Below are 22,789 nucleotides of genomic sequence, written 5' to 3' on the forward strand. Positions count from 1 at the left end.
AAGCTGGCATGTCAGTCCCAGGCCATTTGAAACTGAGAGTTCTGGGCCAGGAATAGCCCTTTAAGAGAACACACTAGCTTTTAGCTGCCAGAGTTCTCTAAGACTATCCACCCTGAAGCATATGCTATTCTGAAGTCTGGTTCTTTGTTTAAATTAGTAATATTTCTCTTGATGCCTCTGTTTATTAGAATATACTGGGGAAGGACCCATGTTTCAATCTAGAGAGACTCTGGTTTGAATTCTAGCTCTTCGTCTACTATCTGATTGGCAGCGGGCAAGTCACTTAACTTCTCTGAAACACCTCTGTAGAATATGGGTGGCAATATTTACCCTGTAAGGTTGTCTGAGGATTAGATGAACCATTTTATAAATAAAAATTTCTTGCCAGAGTGAATGTCAGATAGTAGGGGCTCGGTAATGTGCACTCCCTCTCCTTTCTCTTCTTTCCCTTGTGTGAAATTTACAAAATTTCCTTCTCTTTTATTTTTATTTATTTTATTTTATTTTATTTTATTTTATTTTATTTTATTTTATTTTATTTTATTTTATTTTATTTTATTTTGAGATGGAGTTTCACTCTTGTTGCCCAGGCTGGAGTGCAATGGTGTGATCACCACTCACTGCAACCTCCGCCTCCCGGGTTCAAGTGATTCTCTTGCCTCAGTCTCCTGACTAGCTGGGATTTCAGGTACCCATCACCACGCCTGACTAATTTTTTGTATTTTTAGTAGAGATGGGGTTTCACTATGTTGGCCAGGCTGGTCTTGAACTCCTGACATCAGGTGATCCACCTGCCTTGGCCTCCCAAAGTGATGGGATTATAGGCAGGAGCCACTGCGCCCAGCCAATTTCCTTCCTTAATGGGTAGTTTGATCACTTCACCTGATGACTCTGGAATAAGAGTCCTTTCTACTGGTAAGTCCACACCATGTGGAAAAATTATGGCAGCCTTTTGTTCCCTCCTATGCCCAGTAAAGCGTTCATTTTCACTAATGTATCATTGAAAGATGGATTAAAAGATTAGAAGGATTTCCCCTTAGATGCAAGCTCTTTTCGGTCATTGGCAGGTTCCTAAGGAGTTAGATTGAGAAGGTTTCTGCAAAAGCTTGTAGGTTCGGCAGGAAAGAGAACAAGGATTAATTACTGATGTCTGTCACCGAGTAGAATTAGGAAGCGATGACACACGTGATACCTCCTTGCATTCTCCATGGCATTTCAACAGAATGTATCCTTTCCCTTTCAGGAGTTTTCAAGCCTGTCTCAGCTCCTGAGAAGTCAAGACCAGTTTTGCCTTGGCAACGATCCTAACCTTCTGTATCTGGCCAAATGGAGTTGGATGAATATATTTGTTGGCTCTGAAATGGGAGGCAGATAGTGGAATACCTAATAGATGCTGTTGTGTGGGGATCCTAATATGGCAGTAGTGATTAGAGTCTGAGGTCATGAAAAAATATGTCTCAGGAAGCCTGGAAAATGAACAAGGGACCCCCAAGTTGAGACAAGAAAAAGATCAACTCACTTCTTACATCTATTAGTGTGAATAGTGTTGAATTGATCACACTAGGGAGGCTCATTAGAGAGCCCACAATGGAGGATCTAATCTTTTTATTTTTGTTTTTTTGAGACAGAGTCTCACTCTCTCACCAGGCTGGAGTGCAGTGGTGAGATCTCGGCTCACTGCAATGTCCGCCGCCCAGGTACAAGTGATGCTTCTGCCTCAGCCTCCCGAATAGCTGGGACTACAGGTGCATGCCACTACACCCAGCTAATTTTTGTATCTTTAGTAGAGATGGGGTTTTGCCATGTTGGCCAGGATGGTCTCGATCTCTTGACCTCGTAATCTGCCCACCTTGGCCTCCTAAAGTACTGATTACAGGAGTGAGCCACCACATCCAGCTGGAGGATCAAATCTTTAATCATGTTCCCTGCCTCATTTCTTTGATCATGCATGCTGCATCAAACTACTCCTGGGCCCCAGTTCATTCCTCTTCCTATGGCTTTGTCCAGCTGTTTCTTTGCCTGAAATGCCATTTTCACACTTTGTTTTCATGCCTCTTATTTTTCTTCAGGACTAAGTACAAGTAGATTCCCAAGGATGCAGCATCACAAATGTTACATGCATGATAGTCACACAGAGAATTTGGTAAAACAGATTTCTGGGCTTCACCTCCAGAGATTCTGATTTGGCAAGTGTGGAGTAAAGCCTGAGAATTTGCATTTATGCATACCCAAAAGTGATGGTGATGCCGCTAGACCCTGGGCCATATTTTGAGTGGCTGTGCTCTAGGACTTTGCTTCTCTACCTGTGTTCTGTGGCCTAGCAACAGCAGCAGTATCTGGGAGCCTGATGGAAATGCAAAATCTGAGGCCTCATCCCAGAGCAACTGAATCAGAAGCTGCATTTTAATAAAATGTGTGGGTAACTCATAGATTCGAACTTGAGAACACTGGTCCAGGAACTCTTCTTTGACCTTCCTTTGCTAGAACAGGTGCTCACATTTTCCGCAGTGTCCTTCTCCTACACTGTTTCGTCCTTATCACACTAGTATAATCATGATGGTCTACCTATTAGACTTTGAGCTTTTGAGAATAAGGGTGGCATCTTCATCACTATAGATTAATCTCCTATGACACTGCCTGGCATATAGGAGATTCTCAGAAAATATAAGTTGAGTGAACAGATATAACAGCCCCTAAACCTTAGACTCCATGAACTGCCCCTCCTCTCCTCCTCATTCAAGTTCTCTTTTGTAGAGTCTTGAAGAAAGATTTTTCTTAGTGATTCACAATTATGGATGGATGTCTCACAAGGGGAGTCTTTGAGCCATTTAGGAGGACTAGAGTGTTCCAGACACATTATCTCTTTTTCACATGCAAAGAACTGCTGCCCTAGTTATGAGTCGTTTTCCCCCATTCATGTGAGCATGTTATGAGGATTCGTATTTGGAAACTTTTATTTATTTATTTATTTATTTTTTTGTAGAATTCATGGCTCCTGACATGGCCAGAGGGTCTGTCCCTTATTTGCAGTTTTTAATTCCATGGTACCCACCTTCACCTTTGCTTTTTGATTCATTGGACATCTTGGGCTTGGAGCATCTATTAGGACACTCTGAAGCATTGTGGGGTGGAGGGGAGGAAGATGTAGGTAATGCGACTTCTATCCTCAAACGTGGGGTACTGAGTTGGGAATTAGAGGAATGAAGTTGTCACCACTACAGTGCCATTACCTTCCACTGTGGCCTCAGAAATATCATCCTTTCTGACTGTTTTCTCATTGCAGGTTTAGATTTTATTTGTAATTTGTTTCTTCATTTCTTCCTTTCTCTTATTAACTTTATTCCCTTTATTATATCCCTCCCTCCCTCCTTCCTTCCTTCTTTCACTCCCTTCCTTCCTTCTTGCCGTCTTTCTTTTCTTTGTAACTCCCTTCCTCTATCTCTTCCTCCTTCCCTCTTTTTTTACTTTCTCCATCCCCTCCTCTCACATCCTTTTCCTTTCTTCACACCCCTTCCCCCCCCTCCTTCCTTCCTTCTTTCTTTTCTTTCTTTCTCTCTCTCTCTCTCTGTCTCTCTCTCTCTTTCTTTTCTCCCTTTCTTTTCTCCCTTCATCCCTTCCTTTACGTTATCAGTGAAGTAGAACCGTTTACTTAAGGATTTCCTGTGGAGTGCCAGTATGGAAGCCTGCTATAAACAGAGTTGCCCTAGTTGAAGTGTGCATGGCATGATCTGTAGCACGAGTCTCCTCCACATTCCCTATCTTGGAAACAATTCTTCATAATTCCAGATTTCTGTACAATGCAGTTTCCAAACCACTGGAATTGACCATCCCAGGTGGGCATTTTGTTCCTAACAATTTAAGGATCCTACGAGTAAACAAGACAAGTCAGGTTAGAGCCTGTTTTTTGGCATTGCACAGCAAGGCAGCTTTAAAACTGTCACCTTGGAACCTCAGAAGAGGCAGGCCTTGCTCTTCAGAGTCACTCATTAAGCCACTCGCTGTGACTCAGATGAGGTCCCTGGCTGTCTATATCCTGGAGGCTTTGCCACAACTTCACCTGCCTCTCACCTGAGTGCCCAGCTTGTCTCTGGCTTTATGCTTTGCTTTTGACCCTTGGTCATTCCTTCTTGTTTTGCAAATAGATATTCCTCCTTTCTTTTCTTTCTTTTTCTTTCTCCTTCTTTCCTCCTTTCTTTCCTTTCTTTCCTTTCTTTCCTTCCTTCCCTCCCTTCCTCCCTCCCTCCCTTCCTTCCTTCCTTCTTTCGACAGAGTCTCGCTCTGTTGCCCAGGCTGGAGTACAGTGGAGCCGAGAACATGCCACTGCACTCCAGCCTGGTGACAGAGTGAGACTCTGTCTCTAAATAAATACATAAATTGCTTGAACCTCCATTCTCCTGTCTCAGCCTCCCAAGTAGCTAGGATTACAGGTGCCCACCACCACAACCAGCTAATTTTTGTATTTTTAGTAGAGACAGGGTTTCACTGTGTTGGCCAGGCTGGTCTCAAACTCCTGACCTCAGGTGATCCACCTGCCTTGGCCTCCCAAAGTGCTGGGATTACAGGCATGAACCACCACGCCTGGCCGATGGTACTCCTTTCTGGGGATAGCTAAACATGTCCTTATTTGTCCATTTCATAAATCTACCCAACAAAGATTTATTACAGCAAGTTCTGCATTTAATTTACAGCAAGTTCTGTAAGTTCAGACACAGTACTAGGTACCGGGGATGCAGTGATACATCAGACACTATCCTTGCCTTCAGTGATCTCATAATCTGGGTAAACGTGTAAACAGATCAATATCAATCAGTGTGACAAGCGCAATGATAGGAACATGTGTACAGCAGTTAGGGGAGAGTGTGAATTCTGTAGGGAGGGTCTGTGGGGTCAGGAAAGGTTTCCAGCTAGGTTTTGAATGAAACACCCAACAACTAGACCAGGAAGGTAGAAGGCATTTGAAACTACGAAACTGGATGTACAAAGTCACAGAGCACATCTGGCACAACTGTGGGCACTTAGAATTATCTAGAAATACTAGAATGTAAAGGGGGAAGAAGAGCAGTGGATGCTGAACCTGCAGAAACAGGACCAGATCACAAAAGCCCTGGTATATTACTTGAAGGAGATTCATCTGGTAGGTAGTAGAACAACAATCAAGACTTTCACAAAATCCTCTTATGCTTCAAAATTAATCATGAAAAATTTAGAGGACAAAGAAAAATTAAAGTAAAAAAAAAAAAAAAAAAAAAAAACCTTTGACTTTTCATATGGAATCCCACCGTCTAAAGGCAACCATTGCTCTTATTCTTTCTTATTTCCTTCCAGTCTTTTTTCTACACAGGTTTTTTTTCTACCTTGGAGATAATGACAATGGAGAAATTTAAACAAGAGACTTAAATTCAGACTTGCCTGTTACAGCAATCACTTTATGAGCTGAGCAATAGCTTGAACCCTACATACAATCTCAATGAACTAGAAATCACTTATCATCTTTTGTTTTTACATGTTTTATTATAAAATAGATTGGCCTGGTACAGTGGCTCACACCTGTAATCCCAGCACTTTGGGAGGCTGAGACAGACAGATCACAAGGTCAAGAGATCGCGACCATCCTGGCTTAAATGGTGAAACTCCGTCTCTACTAAAAATAGAAATTTAGCCGGGCATGGCTGTGCGTGCCTGTAGTCCCAGCTACTTGAGAGGCTGAGGCAGGAGAACCTCTTGAACCTGGGAGGTGGAGGTTGTAGTGAGCCGAGAACATGCTACTGCCCTCCAGGCTGGTGACAGAGTGAGACTCTGTCTCTAAATAAATAAATCAATAAAATAATAGTTAAATAGCTTAGATTTACAGAAATAAAATAATTTTTTATTTACAGAAATAGATTTACAGAAATAAAATAATTTTTATTTACAGAAATAGATTTACAGAAATAAAATAGCTTAGATTACAGAAAAATTGCAAAGGTGTTATGAAGAACTCTCCTTGCCCTTGTTTGTCATTTGAGTCTTTCAATTAAGTAGTCAACACTACTTGCTGTTCATCAAATAAGAAAATAGGCAAGTCATGGGGATTTGTCTACTAACATAATGGCCAGTTACTGCCTCTCTTTACCTCCCCCATCCTTTATGGCTGTAATAACTGGACATTGAGAGTTCACATTGACAACCCTGGAGAGACAGATCTGTAGATCTTCCATGCTGAAGCAGGAAATTAACTTAGATGGTAGAAAGATTCCGCCCTGCACAAGTTGAAATCAACACAGCTTTCTCTTCTACCTGAAACAACATTACAGGGTCCCCATTCTAGGAGCATTTCTGAGGCTCAGCCTTGGATCCGTAGCCAGTTCAAGGTGGTTCTCCTGGATATGACTCTAGGTCCTTCTTGTCTGGGTGTGGACTGGGTGAAGTGGGGGCCTGGAACTCATTCTAATTTGGCTAGGAATGGGGTGTCTAGCAGGCCCAAGCTGCACCGTAGAGCCACAATGACTTACTAGGTCTTCCCTAAGCCCAGATCAGTAATAGCCCATGTGTTCCCTTCTGTAGCTATTCAGTTTGAGTTCCGCAAACTATACTGCCTGAGGTAGGCCATTTAATTTTTTGCAGTTTCTGAGTTTTCAGGCTTCACTGGGTTTTCACACTCTAGCTAGATGCAGATAATCAGAGCTAATTTATTGTATGCTTCTGTGGCCAGCTGCAATGGGAACTGTCTAAGTAGGAGCCAGTAGTGTTCAATACTCAGACTCCAAGTCTTCATATAGAGCTGTCTGTAGTTTCCTTGCCTCTCCTGTGAAATCTGCCGGCAATGCCTTCTTTCTCCTTCTGCCAAATAGTCCTTTTGAGTTTTCATCATCTGGCTCAAGGTACCCTGCCTTTTGTTTACTCCAAGTTCATTACTTTATTATCATCTCAGTCTTACCTTTATTTTATTACCATCTCATTATTTCATGGAGTGGGGGGGGGATGTCTCCATGGTGATGCAGCAACCTTACCATGTTGAACACACTGAAAGCACATTAGCATACTGGCTAGGGATTTATTTTTAGAGGGGACATGATTCAGGATGCTATCAAGACTAACAGAGCTATAAGGCCCTTCCTAATTCCCTTTTATATATATTTAATGGAAGGGGATATATTCAAGTTAGTGAGGATGAACTTAGCAGTCTGTGAGAGTGGATGAAGAGCCCCTGTAGCTGTTTCCTTTATTTTATTTTATTTTATTTTATCTTATTTTATTTTATTTTATTTTATTGTTAAATTTAATTATTTTATTTTATTTTATTATTTTATTTTATTTTATTTTATTTTGAGACAGAGTTTTGCTCTTGTTGCCCAGGCTGGAGTGCAGTGGTGCAATCTCGGCTCACTGCAACCTCTGCCTCCCGGGTTTAAGTAATTCTCCTGCCTCAGCCTCCCAAGTAGCTGGGATACAGGCATATGCCACCAGGCCTGGCTAACTTTTTTTTTTTTTTTTTTTTTTGCATTTTTAGTAGAGATAAGGTTTCACCGTGTCAGCCAGGCTGGTCTCGGATTCCTGACCTAAGGTGATCCACCCTCCTTGGCCTCCAAAGTGCTGGGATTACAGGCATGAGGTACCATGTCCGGCCTCTCCTTTATTCTAATTTAGCCTGCTTACTTAATGTGTTAATGAAAGTTTTTAGCCTAACGCCACAGTGTGCCAAGGATGAATATATCCCTGTACCTATTCTTCTGGAATTCAGAGCCATCCAAGAAGGAAGCAGTTACAACAGAGGGTGATTTGAATTTCACATGAGGCAGGGGAAAGGCCAGTGGGTCAGCTGCGTGGGTCCCCTATGGGAAGCTGTACTGTGATCTGGTCACCGTTTCCCTGCCATGCTCCCCAGCCTTAGTGGTGATCCCTCTTGATGTGATCCAGCTCCAGGGACTGATTCCCACTAGATTGATGTATAAACCATCATGCAAATATATCTCTTTCCATTGAAGACAAGAGCCAACCATCAAACAGACAATACAGAGGCAGGTGAATTCTCCCCCATTGGCCAAACCACATAGGAAGCTACATTACAATCCCTGAGGCAGTACCATTGGAAGTGCTTGAGTCAGCTTGTCCTGAGTGACTCATAAGGACCAATTGCTCACATCTCTTCCCAAATCCACATTCAGTGACTTCACATCAACTGCTTACAGTTGATCTTGGTGGGGATATTTACACTATGATCATGGGAAAATCTTACAAATTAGGACTCATTTTATCCCCCAGAAATCTGATTGCAGCATGTTTGCAACCAGTAGCATTTGATCTATTTCATCAAATAAACTCAATTGGTTAAGTACGGTACTGTACGTTTAGGATGGGCATGGTCAATGTCTTTTTCTTTTACTTTTTTCATTGAATGTATGGATGATCAAGAAGCTTTCTGATGGATGAATTAGTGTAATATCCTAGTATAGGAGATTATTTTGGGGTTGGAGGGGCTAGTTCTTTTTTATTATTATTATTTTTGACAGAGTCTCACTCTGTCACCAGGCTGGAGTGCAGTGGCGAGATCTTGGCTCACTGCAACCTCTATCTTCTGGGTTCACGAGATTCTCCTGCCTCAGCCTCCTCAGTAGCTGGAACTACAGGTGTGCACCACCACGTCCAGCTAATTTTTCTGTTTTTAGTAGAGACGGGGTTTCACCATGTTGGCCAGGATCATCTTAATCTCTTGACCTTGGGATCTCCCCGCCTTGGCCTCCCAAAGTGCTGGGATTACAGGTGTGAGCCACCGTGCCCAGCTGGGGCTAGTTCTTTAACATCACCTATCTCTGCTCTGGTGTTCATCTTGTATTCAGTGGGTGATTTGGCTTCTAGGTTCCGAGTTCTTTGGGGCCACCTCACTGTTGGTCATGTGTATACTATGAGGTGGGGGAGAGAAGAGATGAAATGAAAAAAATAGTGAGAAAAGGGCTGCTACCATTTTTAGTGACTTTTACCATCTTAAATGTCTTTGCTAAACAATAGAAATAGATTTAATGGAAGCTTAAGTTTTATGCCGAAACTGGACTTCTGCAGATTCTGGGCCTTGGTTTGGACAAATGGAGGGTAGCGGAAGCCACCAGTAAGTGGATCTTGCTCTTCTTAATGAGGGATGTAGTGCCAAAAAATTAAGTTTCTTTCATTAGTGAAAATGAGGCTACTCCATCAACTTTCACATTATACAAAGAAAGAAGGGAAAAAAATCTAGGCAAGAGAGAAGGAGGGAGGCTAGACAACGTAAACAATTATTTTTGATTTATTGATCCCCGCAAGAAGATAGAGCTTTTGGCAGAGGAGGGAGCATCTTTCTTAATTAGTGTCATGATTTTTTGGCAGTGATTGACAATGTTTCTTCGACCCTATTGTTTTCTTAGTGCTGGCTGCTTCCCATGCGCTCCTTGCCAGGTAGCTTGCAGACCCCATTGCAGGGATGAGAGAGACAGAGGACTCTCAGCATCTCCCAGGAAACGACAGGAGCACCTACTTTGCAGCATAGTCCCTTTTTGAAACCAGCTCTGCCCTCAAATCCCAATTCTAGCACTTGGTAGTTATGTGGGCCAGGCGTGGTGGCTCATGCCTGTAATCCCAGCACTTTGGGAGGCTGAGGTGGGTGTATCACTTCAGGTCAGGAGTTCAAGACCAGCCTGGTCAACATGGCAAAACCCTGTCTCTACTAAAAATACAAAAAAATTAGCCAGGTATGGTGGCGGGTGCCTTTAATCCCAGCTACTCGGGAGGCAGAGGCAGGAGAATTGCTTGAACCCGGGAGGCGGAGGTTGCAGTGAGTGGAGATTGCACCATTGCACTCCATCCTGGGCAACAAGAGTGAAACTCCATCTCAAAAAAAAAAAAAAAAAAAATGTAGTTATGTGGCTGTGACTGTGTGGAAGGTGCTAACCTCACTGGATCCTAGCTTGCTTACTTGCTTATATACAAAAGGGAATACTCATGATTTTTGTTGAGAGAATTAAAGATGAAGTATGGAGTACATTGTATAGTGCATGTGGAAAGCGAGTTATTAATAACAGTAATAGTTGGAGAGATTAATTGCAATCTGCCAATAGGTGCAGTACTCATTACCTTAACAGATACTTACTGAGCACCTACTGTGTGCCAGGTATTGTTCTAAAACCTGAAGTTATATCAGTAAACAAAACAGACAAAAAAATTCTGTCTTCATAGAACTGGCTTTCCAATACCTTATTTAAAATTCATAGCAAGGGCTGTGTGAGGTGGCTCACGCCTGTAATCCCAGCACTTTGGGAGGCCAAGGCAGGCAGATTGCTTGAGGTCGAGAGTTTGAGACAAGCCTGACCAATATGGCAAAACCCTGTCTTTACTAAAGATACACAAATTAGCGAGGTATGGTGGTGTGTGCCTGTGGTCCCAGATACTTGGGAGGCTGAAGTGGGAGAATTTCCCTTGAACCTGGGAGGTGAAGGTTACAGTGAGCCGAGATTGCACTACTGCACTCCAGGCTGGGCGACAGAGTGAGAGAGACTCCGTCCCAATGAAAACAAAATTCATAGTGAAAATGATTATTCGAATTGATAAGATGCTGGAGGTCTCAGCCTAATGGACTAGGCTGGGAAATGAAGCCAGGTTTCCTGCATTCAGGATATGAAAGGGGCCTAATCCAAGCCTATTAGAAGGAAGTTAGGTGCATAGTTTTGGGTTTTTTTTTTTTTAATTTTTGTGTTTAATTTTTGTGAGTACATAGTAGGTGTGTTTATTTATGGGGTACATGAATTATTTTGATACAGGCATGTAATGCCTAATAACTACATCAGGGTAAATCGGGTATCCATCACCTCAAGCATTCATCCTTTATTTGTGTTATGAACAACTCAATTGTACTCTTTTTGTTATTTGAAAATGTACAATCAATTATTGTTGACTGTAGTCTAGGTGCACTGCTTTTAAAGCCAACATTTATTGAGCCCTTGGAATGAGGCAGTTATCTCATTCAACCCTTTGAGGTGGGTTTATTACATGAAGGAACAGAGGTACAAAAAGTTAAAAAACTTGTCCAAGACCACACGTCTTAATGTTGTGAGAGTCAGGTTTCAATCCCAGACATGCCTAATCCTGAAATCATGCTCTTAGGTGTGATCAATGGAGCACCAGCTCAATGAATGGGATCTGTTCTTCAAATTCTTCTTCCCTCCAGTTTCAGATGTAGATTATGGGTCTAGGTTTCTGGAGAAAAGTCTGATTTCAGTCAATTTTAGTTTATAAGCTTTACAAAGGAAAGAAGCATATTTTTTGGTTGGCACATTCTAGAGCCTAATTGATCCACTGGAATCTATTAATTGCTCAACATATTTTAGATGAATGAGTGAATGAATATAGTATAATGTGTCCTTCTTGTTCATTCTACAGATAAGAGGGACTTACTGAGTGCAAAAGACAGCAATATGCATATTGTTTTTGGCGAGACAGCGTTACCTTTGAGGAACAGTCAGTAGGTGGTTGAGCCTAGAAGATATGGTGACATGGAAGAATGGTAGGAAATAAGAAACTAGCAGGGCCTGGGTCTTAGAGGGTCTGCTAAGGAGATTGAATTCTATCTAAGGGCTGTGACTGGAGTGGGAAAGAGTTAAGAGAAGTTTCTACAATCAAGGGTTTGCCCAAGGTCAGATCATAAAATAGTGACAGCAGGAACTAGAAACTTTAAGGCTAAGGACTTTTTTTCTTCTAAGCTACACTGTGTTTTCTTCATTCTTACAGAAAAGTGTAAACCGAGCTTTTTTTTTTTTTTTTTTCAGTCTCGCTGTGTCACCCAGGCTGGAGTGCAATGGCGTGATCTTGGCTCACTGCAACCTCTGCCTCCAGGCTTAAGCAATTCTCCTGCCTCAGCCTCCCAAGTAGCTGGGACTACAGGTGTAGAATACCACGCCAGGCTAATTTTTGTATTTTTAGTAGAGACAGGGTTTCACTACATTGGCAAGGCTGGTCTCGAACTCCTGACCTCAGGTGATCTGCCTGCCTTGGCCTTCCAAAGTGTACGATTATAGGCATGAGCCACCACGCCTGACCTGAACTGAGCTTTAACTCTGGGCTGTTTCTGCTTATGATAGGCTTTATGGTTTTTCTTTTTGTTTTGTTTCATTTTTTCCCACCTCCACCGGGTGGGAAAATCTTTTCCTACCGAGCACAGCTTGAGAGAAGCTCACATGTTCCAAGAGATGCTACTCACCCCAAATACTTTGTGCCCAGTCAAAGGGATAATTAGGGACTGAGGTCTGAGAGGGGCAAAGGAGAGCAGTAGGACAGCATTCTGGAGAACACTTCTGATAGATCTCTGGAAATATGTTGAAGAAGGACCTGGGTTGTTCTAAACATGGGGGGAGGTGCTCAGGACTGCAACCGTCTTTCCTGGTGTCACGATTCATGTCATGCACAGTCACACACATACACACCTGCCAGCCCACACCTGCATGACCTTCGTGCCCTTCCTGTACTTCTGGTGCATCCCCCCTGCACATCACATTTCCCACATGCATTTCCCACATGTCCCCGCACATGTGCATATACACAAACACATATTCCCCACGCTCTGTGAAGTACGTCCGCCAGACACTCACACAGGCAAGAGCAGACACAATGCCTTGGGTTCACGTGCTCTTTACACACCCCTGCAAACACATCCACACTGCACATACCATGCGCAGTTTCCATGACACACCCACACAATCCATACTTCTGGCCACAGACATATAGCACACAACTGCATCAAAACCTTTCTACCCACAAGACATATATACCTCATACTCACCTACCACTCACGTCACATTGACACTCATATCAACACCACCTCACCACAGCAAACCACAGTCTGCATTCACTCCATATCTATATCTACCATCTATAGCTATGTCTATATTCATATGCATACATCTCATAGACACACACATTCTCATTCACACACCCACTCTCCACACCCTCATTCTCTGTCACACATACACAAGCGCGCACACACACACACACACCCCATGACTATACTCTGCATATAGACCATACTTATTTCCCAGGGATCATAATTCAACAGTGAAAAATTGCCTGAGGCCACACACAATCCTAGCCTAGAATCACCAAAAAAAAAAAAAAATTAAAGTCTAAAAAGTTTACGGGGAAATAAAATTCTATTTGCCTATTTTTAGCTCCCCCGAGGTTAAATATGGCCTTATTCCATGCTCAAGCAGCTTCTGGGATTATGTAACTCCAACAGCTCTGACGTGTGACGTCAGTACCTTCTCTACCCTCAGTGACGGAAGTGCAACACCCTTTCATTCACCACCAGCAGCAGCAGGTGTTCTAGGCAAAGGGATATTTACTGCTGTGGTTAAGGGGTGGCATGGAATAAATGTGGGGAAGTGGTGCCCTCAGCCAGTGAGATGAGCTTCCTTAACACTGAAAACCCTGCTTGCTAAGGACTGAGGCCCAGATCAACGTCTGAGAAATGATCCTATCTTGCCATATGCTCCTTCTCAAACTCTCTTGATGGGAGACAAATGTTTGGGGAAAAGGCCTGGAACTCCAGCTGCCCAGGCTGATGTCCTGAGCCTGGCACTGAAGGGCAGCTGGGGATAGAGAGGAGGGGGCGTGGGGTGGAGAGGCTGTGGTTCAATGCCTTGGGTTTTATGGTTCATGCTCACTGGGCACAGGGTCACAGAGGGTTTCCTGAATCCACTTACCAGCAGAGATAGAGAAGAACCACTGTGTTGCCAGGTTGGGTGTAGTATAGCACAGTGGTTAATCACAGGGTACCCTCAGTTGCATCAGGTCAATTTCTGGCACCTCATCTATTAGCTCTATTAGCTCCTTGACCCTGATCAGATTACATTGCATCTCTGAGCCTCTCTTTTCCCAACATTAAAATTGGAGTGGCTGTGACATTCAAAAGAGATAGTCATGGGACCGGCCATGGTGGGTCACACCTGTAATCCCAGCATTTTGGGAGGCTGAGACAGGTGGATCACTTGAGGTCAGGAGTTCAAGACCAGCCTGGCCAACATGGTGAAACCCCATCTCTTCTAAAAATACAAAAATTAGCCAGTTGTGGTGGTGAGTGCCTGTAATCACAGCTACACAGGAGGCTGAGGCACAAGAATCTCTTGAACCTAGGAAGCAGAGGTTGCAGTGAGCAGCGATCATGCCATTGCACTCCAACCTGGGTGATAGAGCAAGACTCCATCTCAAAAAAAAAAAAAGAAAAGAAAAGAAAAAAAAAGATAATCATGAAAAGAGCTTATCACAGTTCCCAGTACATAGGAAATACTCAATGGTTATTATCATCCTCATTGAAAAAAAAAAAAAAAAAAAAAACTAACTAAGCCTGTTTTTGTTAGTTAACAATCCAGAGTGTCAACTCTGGCCAAGATTGACTTCTAAGGAGGCCCCACTCTTTTCATTTGTACTTTGAAGGCAGCCTGTTCCTCTTCACCCAAATTGGCCTTCCAGGAGTTCCCTAAATCTACTGTGTTTGTTCCACTTCTGTGTATTTTTTCATGCTGTCTCATCTGCATGCACTGCCATCCTCTCCCTTGTTGGTTTTGGCAAACTCACCCTTCAAGAACAAGCTCAAATGACACTTGTCATGGAGGGCCTTCCCTGACACCCCAAGGCAGACCTGGGTTTCCTCTGGTCTCTCACTGCTCCTTAGATGTGACGTCCATGTCTCCCAATCCCCTGCCATCCTCCATTATTGCAGTAGACTTGGCCCTATTTGTCAGCAGCAAGAGACAGGGCAGGTAGCTAAGAAAGAGGGCTCACAACAAACTCCAAGATAATGAGATTATTCTACTCCTAGCCTTGCTACCCAAAGTATATTCTGGGGACCAGTAGTGTCATCATCACCTGGGAAGTTGTTGAGATGCAGAATTTCAGCCCTACCCCAATCCTATTGAATCAGAATATGAATTTTTAAAAGGAGGTGATTCATCTGCACAGCATCATTGCAGAGGCGTTGTCTAGGACCTCCCACCGCCCCTGCAAGCAGTGATGGTGGCAAGCAGGGCAGGTAAAGCCATGTGAATACATGAACACTTGATTTACTTAGTTGGGATTCAACCATGACCATGGAAGAAACCCCAGATAGGGATTATATCCAAGATGCAATCAAAACCACAATGTAACCTTTCCTTTTTATCGAATCTCCAAATAATCCTTCCCTCATTTCTTTCTTTTTGCCCTCATCTCAAACCTCTCCCAAACCCCATCTCAATTTTTCTAAGGTTGAACCAGCAGAATATGAATTACTGTCCCTCGATTATTACTGACTTCACTTTCATGGGGGTTTTCTTCTTATATTATCATTAGCATGAGGCAGGAGCTCCATGAATGGAGACAACCAAGAGCGGCACCTGGTCACTTTTATTTTTATTTTTATTTTAGGTGGAGTCTTGCGCTGTTACCAAGGTTGGAGTGCAGGGGTGCGATCTCAGCTCACTGCAACATTTGCCTCCCGGGTTCAGGTGATTCTCCTGCCTCAACCTCCTGAGGAGCTGGGATTACAGGCGCCTGCCACTACACCTGGCTAATTTTTGCATTTTTAGTCGAGACGGGGTTTCACCATGTTGACCGGGCTGGTCTCTAACTCCTGGCCTCAAGAGATCCACCCGCCTTGGCCTCTCAAAGTGCTGGGATGACAGGCATGAGCCACCATACCCAGCCACTTTCATTTTCAAAGGATCACAACCTCTTTCAATGTGGCTCAACAACAAACAGTTCAACTTCTTCTTACGGTCCCTTATTACTTCACCTGTGTCTGGATATATCTTATCTTATCCATCCAGACATGTTACCTCAAATCCCCTCAATTACTAACTATCTCTACTCTTGTTATATAAAGAATATTTCCAAAGTTACATGACTGCATAATTTACAAACTCTTTACAAGCTCTTGAACTAAATACATTTTAGATTCTTATAAATTAGCCAAATACACTTGTCTCATTCAGAAAAACAGATTTCCCTGATAATCATTCTGCACGTCAGTACATGCCCACTTAATAGCTTTTATCACTGGTCTTGAATTGCTATGAGAACGGAGCCATGGATTGGCTGGCAAGTAGTAGTCTTTCTCAGGAATTTGTTCTTGGGTAAATAAATGAATAAGACCCTTGCGTCCAGGGAGTCAGACTTTGTATCTCCACATCACCAGGGTTTCTGGCACATAGTAGGTGTTATCATTTGTTTTCGATGAATAAATGGACAGAAACTGCAGTCATTTCTGCCACCTTTACCTCTAGGGACCCATGTGGCTTCTTAGATTAAATTGTGTGAGAAAAAGATCAGGGAGGAAAACAAAACAGAAACCTTATTCCGTGCATATTATCATACTGATTTTTCATTCAGTGTAAATAAATAAAAGGGGCTAGTTCCAACGTTGGAACTACAAAAATACCCAGAGATGCATAGGAAAAGTCTACCACTCCCTAGAAATAAATTCATCTAGTTGAGCTATTTATTTCAGACACACTTTTTTTCCCCCAAAATAAATCTTCTGTCCTCCATACAAGTCAGGAGAGGTTGTCTATGTGTCTGCCTATCTTTAGGCTTGTTAGGTTTCTCTGTTTATCTCTCTGTGTCTTTATTTGAATTTGAGCCTGCCAAGGCTCATGGGATATAAGCAAGAGAAAGTAACTTTGGATGACTTAAACAAATACATGATCTATTGGAAGAAAAGTGAGATATTAATAGCTCACAGAATCAGAAGATGTTCTGGAGAACCACACTTTAGGAAGGAAGGAGATGAGGGAAGTTTCAGAGTCCTGGGACTAGCATATCCTGTCATTGAAATGATTGGATGTCAACCATTTTCCATTATTGGGTCACTCAACTCAAGATTCAAATCCCAGGGGCAAGGGTAAATCCCAGGATAACCTTGGGTCACATGTCCAGTCCTTTGCCAGGCAAAGATGGAACACCCAGTTTGATGAACTGATGAAGACTCTATCCAAGAAGGAAGAATAGATATTGTGGTAGACAGAATAATGGACCCCCAAAGATGTGCACATCCTAATAATTGGAAACTACATGAATACGTTAGGTTACATGGCAAGAGAGAATTAAGGTTGAGATAGAATTAAGGTTGCTAATCAGTTGACTTTAAAGAGGAAGATTTTCCTGGATTACTAGGGTATGCCACTATAATCACAAACTTTCTTTAAATGTAGGCAAGGTAGGTAGAAGAGTGTCAGAGTGATGTAATTAGCCACAGCTGACTCTGAGTATGAGCGGGGGCTCTGAGCCAAAGAATATGGCAGCCCCTAAAGGCTGCAAAAGGTAAGAAAATGATCCTACCTTCAAATCTCCAGAAAGGAACACAGCTTTGCTGGCACCTGGATTTTAGCCCAATGAGACCCGTTTTGGGCTTCTGACCTCCATACATGTAAGATAATAAATCTGTGTTGTTTTAAGTCACTAAGTTTGTGGTAGTTTGTCACAGCCAACTTAGGAAATGGATATAGAGCTCAACCAGAAAAAAAAAAAATATGCCTATAATAGAGTGTGCCTTTAAATGTTTGTTTCTATGTTGGATTTTTAATGGAAAGCTTGATAGTTGCAATCCACTTAGGAATGGAGAATTGGAGAATCACAGTTAGTTCCAAGACCTAGCTCAGAGAAGGTGCTTCAGAAATTCCAGCTGCATAAATTGATAGACACAGAACAGGTGTGGTGTACAGTGAATTGTCGAGGTATCTCATGCCCATTTCTGGAGAACCTTGTGGTGGAACTCCAACGTGGGATTTCCACAACAGAGAGGGTCCTCAGGCACTGCCTCCCACAGGGTCTTCAGAAAAGGCAAAAGCATGCCCCAAAGTACCAACTTCATCCCAGTACGAGCTCTGGCAAGCAGAGAAATGTGGCCCTCTGGAGGGTATCAGACCTGATGTTCCAGGATGTTTGCCAGTCTTCTCTGGAGCATGAGAAAATATTGCACTTGATAATCGCTCATTTTGATTACACTTCTGCTCTGGAGATTATGGTGCTTTTTTCTGCAATGTTTGGGAATGCAGCATCTCTGGGTATTGATGTATGCCCATCAGAAATCAGTGTTGTGATATAATTACATTTGTGAAGCAGATGGTTCACCAACAAGCACGTGGCTGAAGCTCCTGTTGCAAATACAGGCAACAGATCTGAGGGCTGGGATGGGGGTGGGGGTGGGGGTGAGTTGAAAACTCCTCTTTGTTCCCAGATAAGAGCCATCTAGCTTGTGTCTCTGGTGTTTTGGCAAGGATTTTGGCAGGGAGATGATTGCAGAGGCTCGGGGAAGGGAATTACCGTTTATTAAACACCTATTATGTGCTGGGTTTCTTCTACACCTATCTCATTGAATATTCACAACAAACCTAAGAAGTAGATTTTAATTATCATCATTTTGCAGGTGGGGAGACTGCAGCTTAAGGAAATTTAAGTTAGGGGTCTACAGGTATGTAGCTGGTGTGGTAGTCATTAGCACTACCCACCAAATACTTCCTGTTCTCCTCCCAAGCACAAGAAAATTTCCCTGCTCTTTGGCCCTCTCAAAGTGTGGTTTCTGTTCTCTTTGAATGAGGGTAGAAGCATGTGACTCGCTTAGGAGACTGAAAGGTGAGCAGAAATGAACCGGATCTCTTCTGGGTGGAAGCTTTAGGAGCCAATACACGGCCATGTGCTTTTTCCCTCCACCATGGTGATGGGTAATGATCCAGATAGAAGTTGCTCTGTCAACTGGCTCTTGGCAGTGAGGATGGCATGGAACAGAGACCCCAGGCAATGTATGAGAGAGAGGAATTATGAGTGAGCAATACAACTTTGTTGATATAATCCCCTGAGATTTTGAGGCTGTTGGATGCAGCAGCATAATCCTGTCTAATACAGCTGCTAAGGAGAAGGTCTGGAATTTGACCACACATCAGCCTGGCTTTTTACCTCCACTCTGCAGAGCACCAAAGTGGTGTTGGTTTCTTGTCCATGATCCACGTAGAGAGTTAGGATTTCAGGTTTAGGGTCTTTCCTTTGCTGTGAATCTTTGTTTTTCTGAGCTTGTGAAGGCAAACAGGGTTATGTGGTTGTTCTCAGGATGTTTTGTCAGGGCTGTTTCTGCCTCCTCAAGAAGCCTGGGAAGATGGGGACTCTGTCCCTCTTTTTTTTTTGACAGACAATTGTTATTTAGTTTTTATTTCATAATCATAAACTTAACTCTGCAATCCAGCTAGGCATGGGAGAGAACAAGGAAAACATGGAACCCAAAGGGAACTGCAGCGAGAGCACAAAGATTCTAGGATACTGCGAGCAAATGGGGTGGAGGGGTGCTCTCCGGAGCTACAGAAGGAATGGTCTGGTGGTTAAGATGAAACACAAGTCAAACTTATTCGAGTTGTCCACAGTCAGCAAGGGTGATCTTCTTGCTGGTCTTGCCATTCCTGGACCCAAAGCGCTCCATGGCCTCCACAATATTCATGCCTTCTTTCACTTTGCCAAAGACCACATGCTTGCCGTCCAACCACTCAGTCTTGGCAGTGCAGATGAAAAACTGGGAGCCATTTGTGTTGGGTCCAGCATTTGCCATGGACAAGATGCCAGGACCTGTATGCTTTAGGATGAAGTTCTCATCTTCAAATTTCTCCCCATAGATGGACTTGCCGCCAGTGCCATTATGGCGTGTGAAGTCACCACCCTGACACATAAACCCTGGAATAATTCTGTGAAAGCAGGAACCCTGATAACCAAATCCTTTCTCTCCAGTGCTCAGAGCACGAAAATTTTCTGCTGTCTTTGGAACCTTGTCTGCAAACAGCTTGAAGGAGACACGGCCCAGGGGCTCGCCATTGACGGCCATGTCGAAGAACACGGTAGGGTTGACCATGGCAAGTCATACAGGAATTTCCTCGGCGGCAGCGTCTGCCCTCTGTCCCTCTTTAGACATCCTCTCTAGACATCACTCATGGTACACATGGCTGCTCACATTGTAGATGATAATGAAATACTTCTTGTAGGAGTTATTGACATAGATTAAAATGATTAAGAAGACAATGAATAGTGAAATGGGATGAAATATAATGGAGTAGAATGAACTGGGGACAGAATGGCTTGAAATGGAAGAGGTTGAGTTGCAATGGAATGAAATGAAATGGAAGTAGATTAGAACAGAATGGATTGAACTGGGATCAAATGGGATGAGTTGGACTTTAAATGGGATGGAGTGGATTAGAATGGAATAGATTGGAGTGGAATGTATTGGAATGATGTAGAGTGGACTAGTTGGATATCATGGAATGGAACGAATTGGATCGAACATAATTATTGAGTTAAAGGCATACATTGGAATGAAATGGATTGAAATGGAAAAAGTTGGTAGCTTAGTTCTTTTCTTCTAGGGTCCTACCCCTCCCCACCTGCCCTGGGACTATTTTTGCTGCTCTTAAGTAGTCAACGTAGTGTTGAGAAAATGTTATTAACTAGATGACCCTTCTGAGGGAGATAATTTCAACCTCCTCATTAGCTCTACCAGACTGCTTTGCAGGGGATGGCCTCTGGCCTTTCATAGTGTGTTTGTGTGTGTGTGTGTGTGTGTGCGCGCACGTGCATATGGTGGGGGTAGGGCACTATACTACTCAAGGTACCCAGGCCACAGCCTTTGAACTAACTAGCAATTACTGGGCCTGGGGGAAACATGGCTGGGGCGGGGGACATTTGGTTAACTCCATTTGGTGAAGTCCATGATCTCATTTGCTTTTCTGCCTCTTCCCCACTTGCCCCTCTCCCCCTACCCCTATTCCGTGTTCCCTGTATAGTAACAAGAGGCTTTCTCTGCTTTTTGTTCTTCCCTCTCCCAGAATGAGGGAATGTGCTTGGAAACAGTTGCCGAGGGAGCAATCTTGTTTTTGAAAAAGAAACTGTAAAAAATGTGTTTGCGGGGATGCCAAAGTGGAGGAGCCTTATTTAAGTGAGTGGGGTGGTGGGAATGTGTTTACACAGCAAAAAAACTCAAGCTGGGTGTCTGCTGTTTCTTAAGTGGATGGTATTTTGAAGGGACTTTATGATCTATCTTTTAATTCATTGTTACTGCTTCCAGTCCAGGAAAGTGTGCCTTCCTGACATTCTTCATGTAGCTTGGGTTAAGCAGCAGAAAATTGACAGCCAGTCTGAGCCTGTGCTTACCTAATAGAAAACTGCATACACGCAGCTCAGACAGAGCCATATACATGTGTGTAACTGATGACTACTGTGAGGATTAAATGAGGTGGTACTTGCCAACATGCTTAGGATGGAGCCTGGCATGTAGTAAACTCTAAATGAGTGTTAGCCCATTATTAATTGTGTGTACATGTGTACCTGCACACAATCCTGCCAACACTCATTGATAGGTACATTTGTATACACATATAAAATTACTTCTTTGGCCGGGCATGGTGGCTCACGCCTGTAATCCCAGCACTTTGGGAGGCCGAGGCAGGCGGATCACGAGGTCAGGAGATGGAGACCATCCTGGCTAACACAGTAAAACCCTGTCTCTACTAAAAATACAACAAATTAGCCAGGCGTTGTGGTGGCGGGCACCTGTAGTCCCAGCTACTCGGGAGGCTGAGGCAGGAAAATGGCGTGAACCCGGGAGGCAGAGCTTGCAGTGAGCTGAGATTGCGCCACTGCACTCCAGCCTGGGTGACAGAGCAAGACTCCATCTCAAAAAAAATAAAAATAAAAAATAAACAAAATAAATGACTTCCTTGCACAACTGTGCAGACCAATAGCTAGGCACACCTGTGGGATTATGTTGTTACACCAAACCCTATGCACACTCATAACTTTGCATATGTACAATCAGGTGGTCTCTCATTTTTGTGCATGTCTCCACATTGTGTGCATCATCAAAAGATGAAGGCATGAAAGAAGAAACAACATTTATTGAGTGTTTTTATATAGAATGTATATAAATGCAATTTGCAAATTTCCTTTGGAAACCTGGCTGAGGGCTTTTCAAGTATGCATCAGAGGATTCCTATTTAGAGCTTTGTTTCTGTGTTCCACTCTTTCTTGGTTCCAAATGGCTCTTTCCATCTCCCCTGCTGTCATCTGTATCTTCTTCTTATGTGTTTATTCATCCATCCATTATCCATCCATCATCTATCCATCCATCCATCCATCCATCCATCCACGCATCCCACTAAGATGCTTTATGTGGTGCTGAGTGCTGGGCTATAAGACAGATTTGAGTCAACCCTTTCAGAGACTCTCATCTATCCTAGCATTAAGTAAGTTGTTTGTGTGAAGCTTCACACTAATATGTGTGAAGCTTCACACTAATATGTGTGAAGCAATTTATGATCACAAAGCTGTATTGCATACATGATAATACTTAATTAGCAGAGAATGGGAGATCTCAGATTTTGGAAATTGAATGCCTGGGTTCAGATTCCAGCTCTGCCAATTATTTGCTGTAACTGGACAAGTTACTTAGCCTTTCTCTACCCCAAGTTCTCATCAGTAAAACAGAGATCACAAAATACCCATTTTCAAAGATTTTGGTGAGGGTTGAAGGAATCACATATGGAAAGCACTTAAAATGGTGTGGTACATATTCAGTGCTATGTGTTGTGGCTAAAATTGCTATTGATGATTTTCCCAGACAGACCTGTGCAATTAGTGGTGTTATCTCCATTTTGCTTATAAAAAGGGTCAGGGCAGTTCAGCGTTACCCATGAATGACTGCCACTGCCTGTCAGCTGTCCTCCCTACCAGTTCCCAAGGAGGGAGACAACCCTTCTGCCAGCCCCCAATCCTGAGGCAGTCATTCATT

General features: G+C 43.1%; 1 protein-coding gene and 1 pseudogene across 1 annotated transcript in view; one reads left to right on the forward strand and one right to left on the reverse strand.

The window, feature by feature from the left end:
• SHISA9 (shisa family member 9) overlaps positions 1 to 22,789 on the forward strand; it is a 341,495-nt gene that overhangs the window by 237,345 nt on the left and 81,361 nt on the right. The gene's annotated exons all lie outside the window — the stretch shown is intronic.
• On the reverse strand, positions 19,361 to 19,858 carry LOC115895157 (annotated as a pseudogene).

Source organism: Rhinopithecus roxellana, chromosome 20, assembly GCF_007565055.1.
Source record: "Rhinopithecus roxellana isolate Shanxi Qingling chromosome 20, ASM756505v1, whole genome shotgun sequence".
NCBI lineage: Eukaryota > Metazoa > Chordata > Mammalia > Primates > Cercopithecidae > Rhinopithecus > Rhinopithecus roxellana.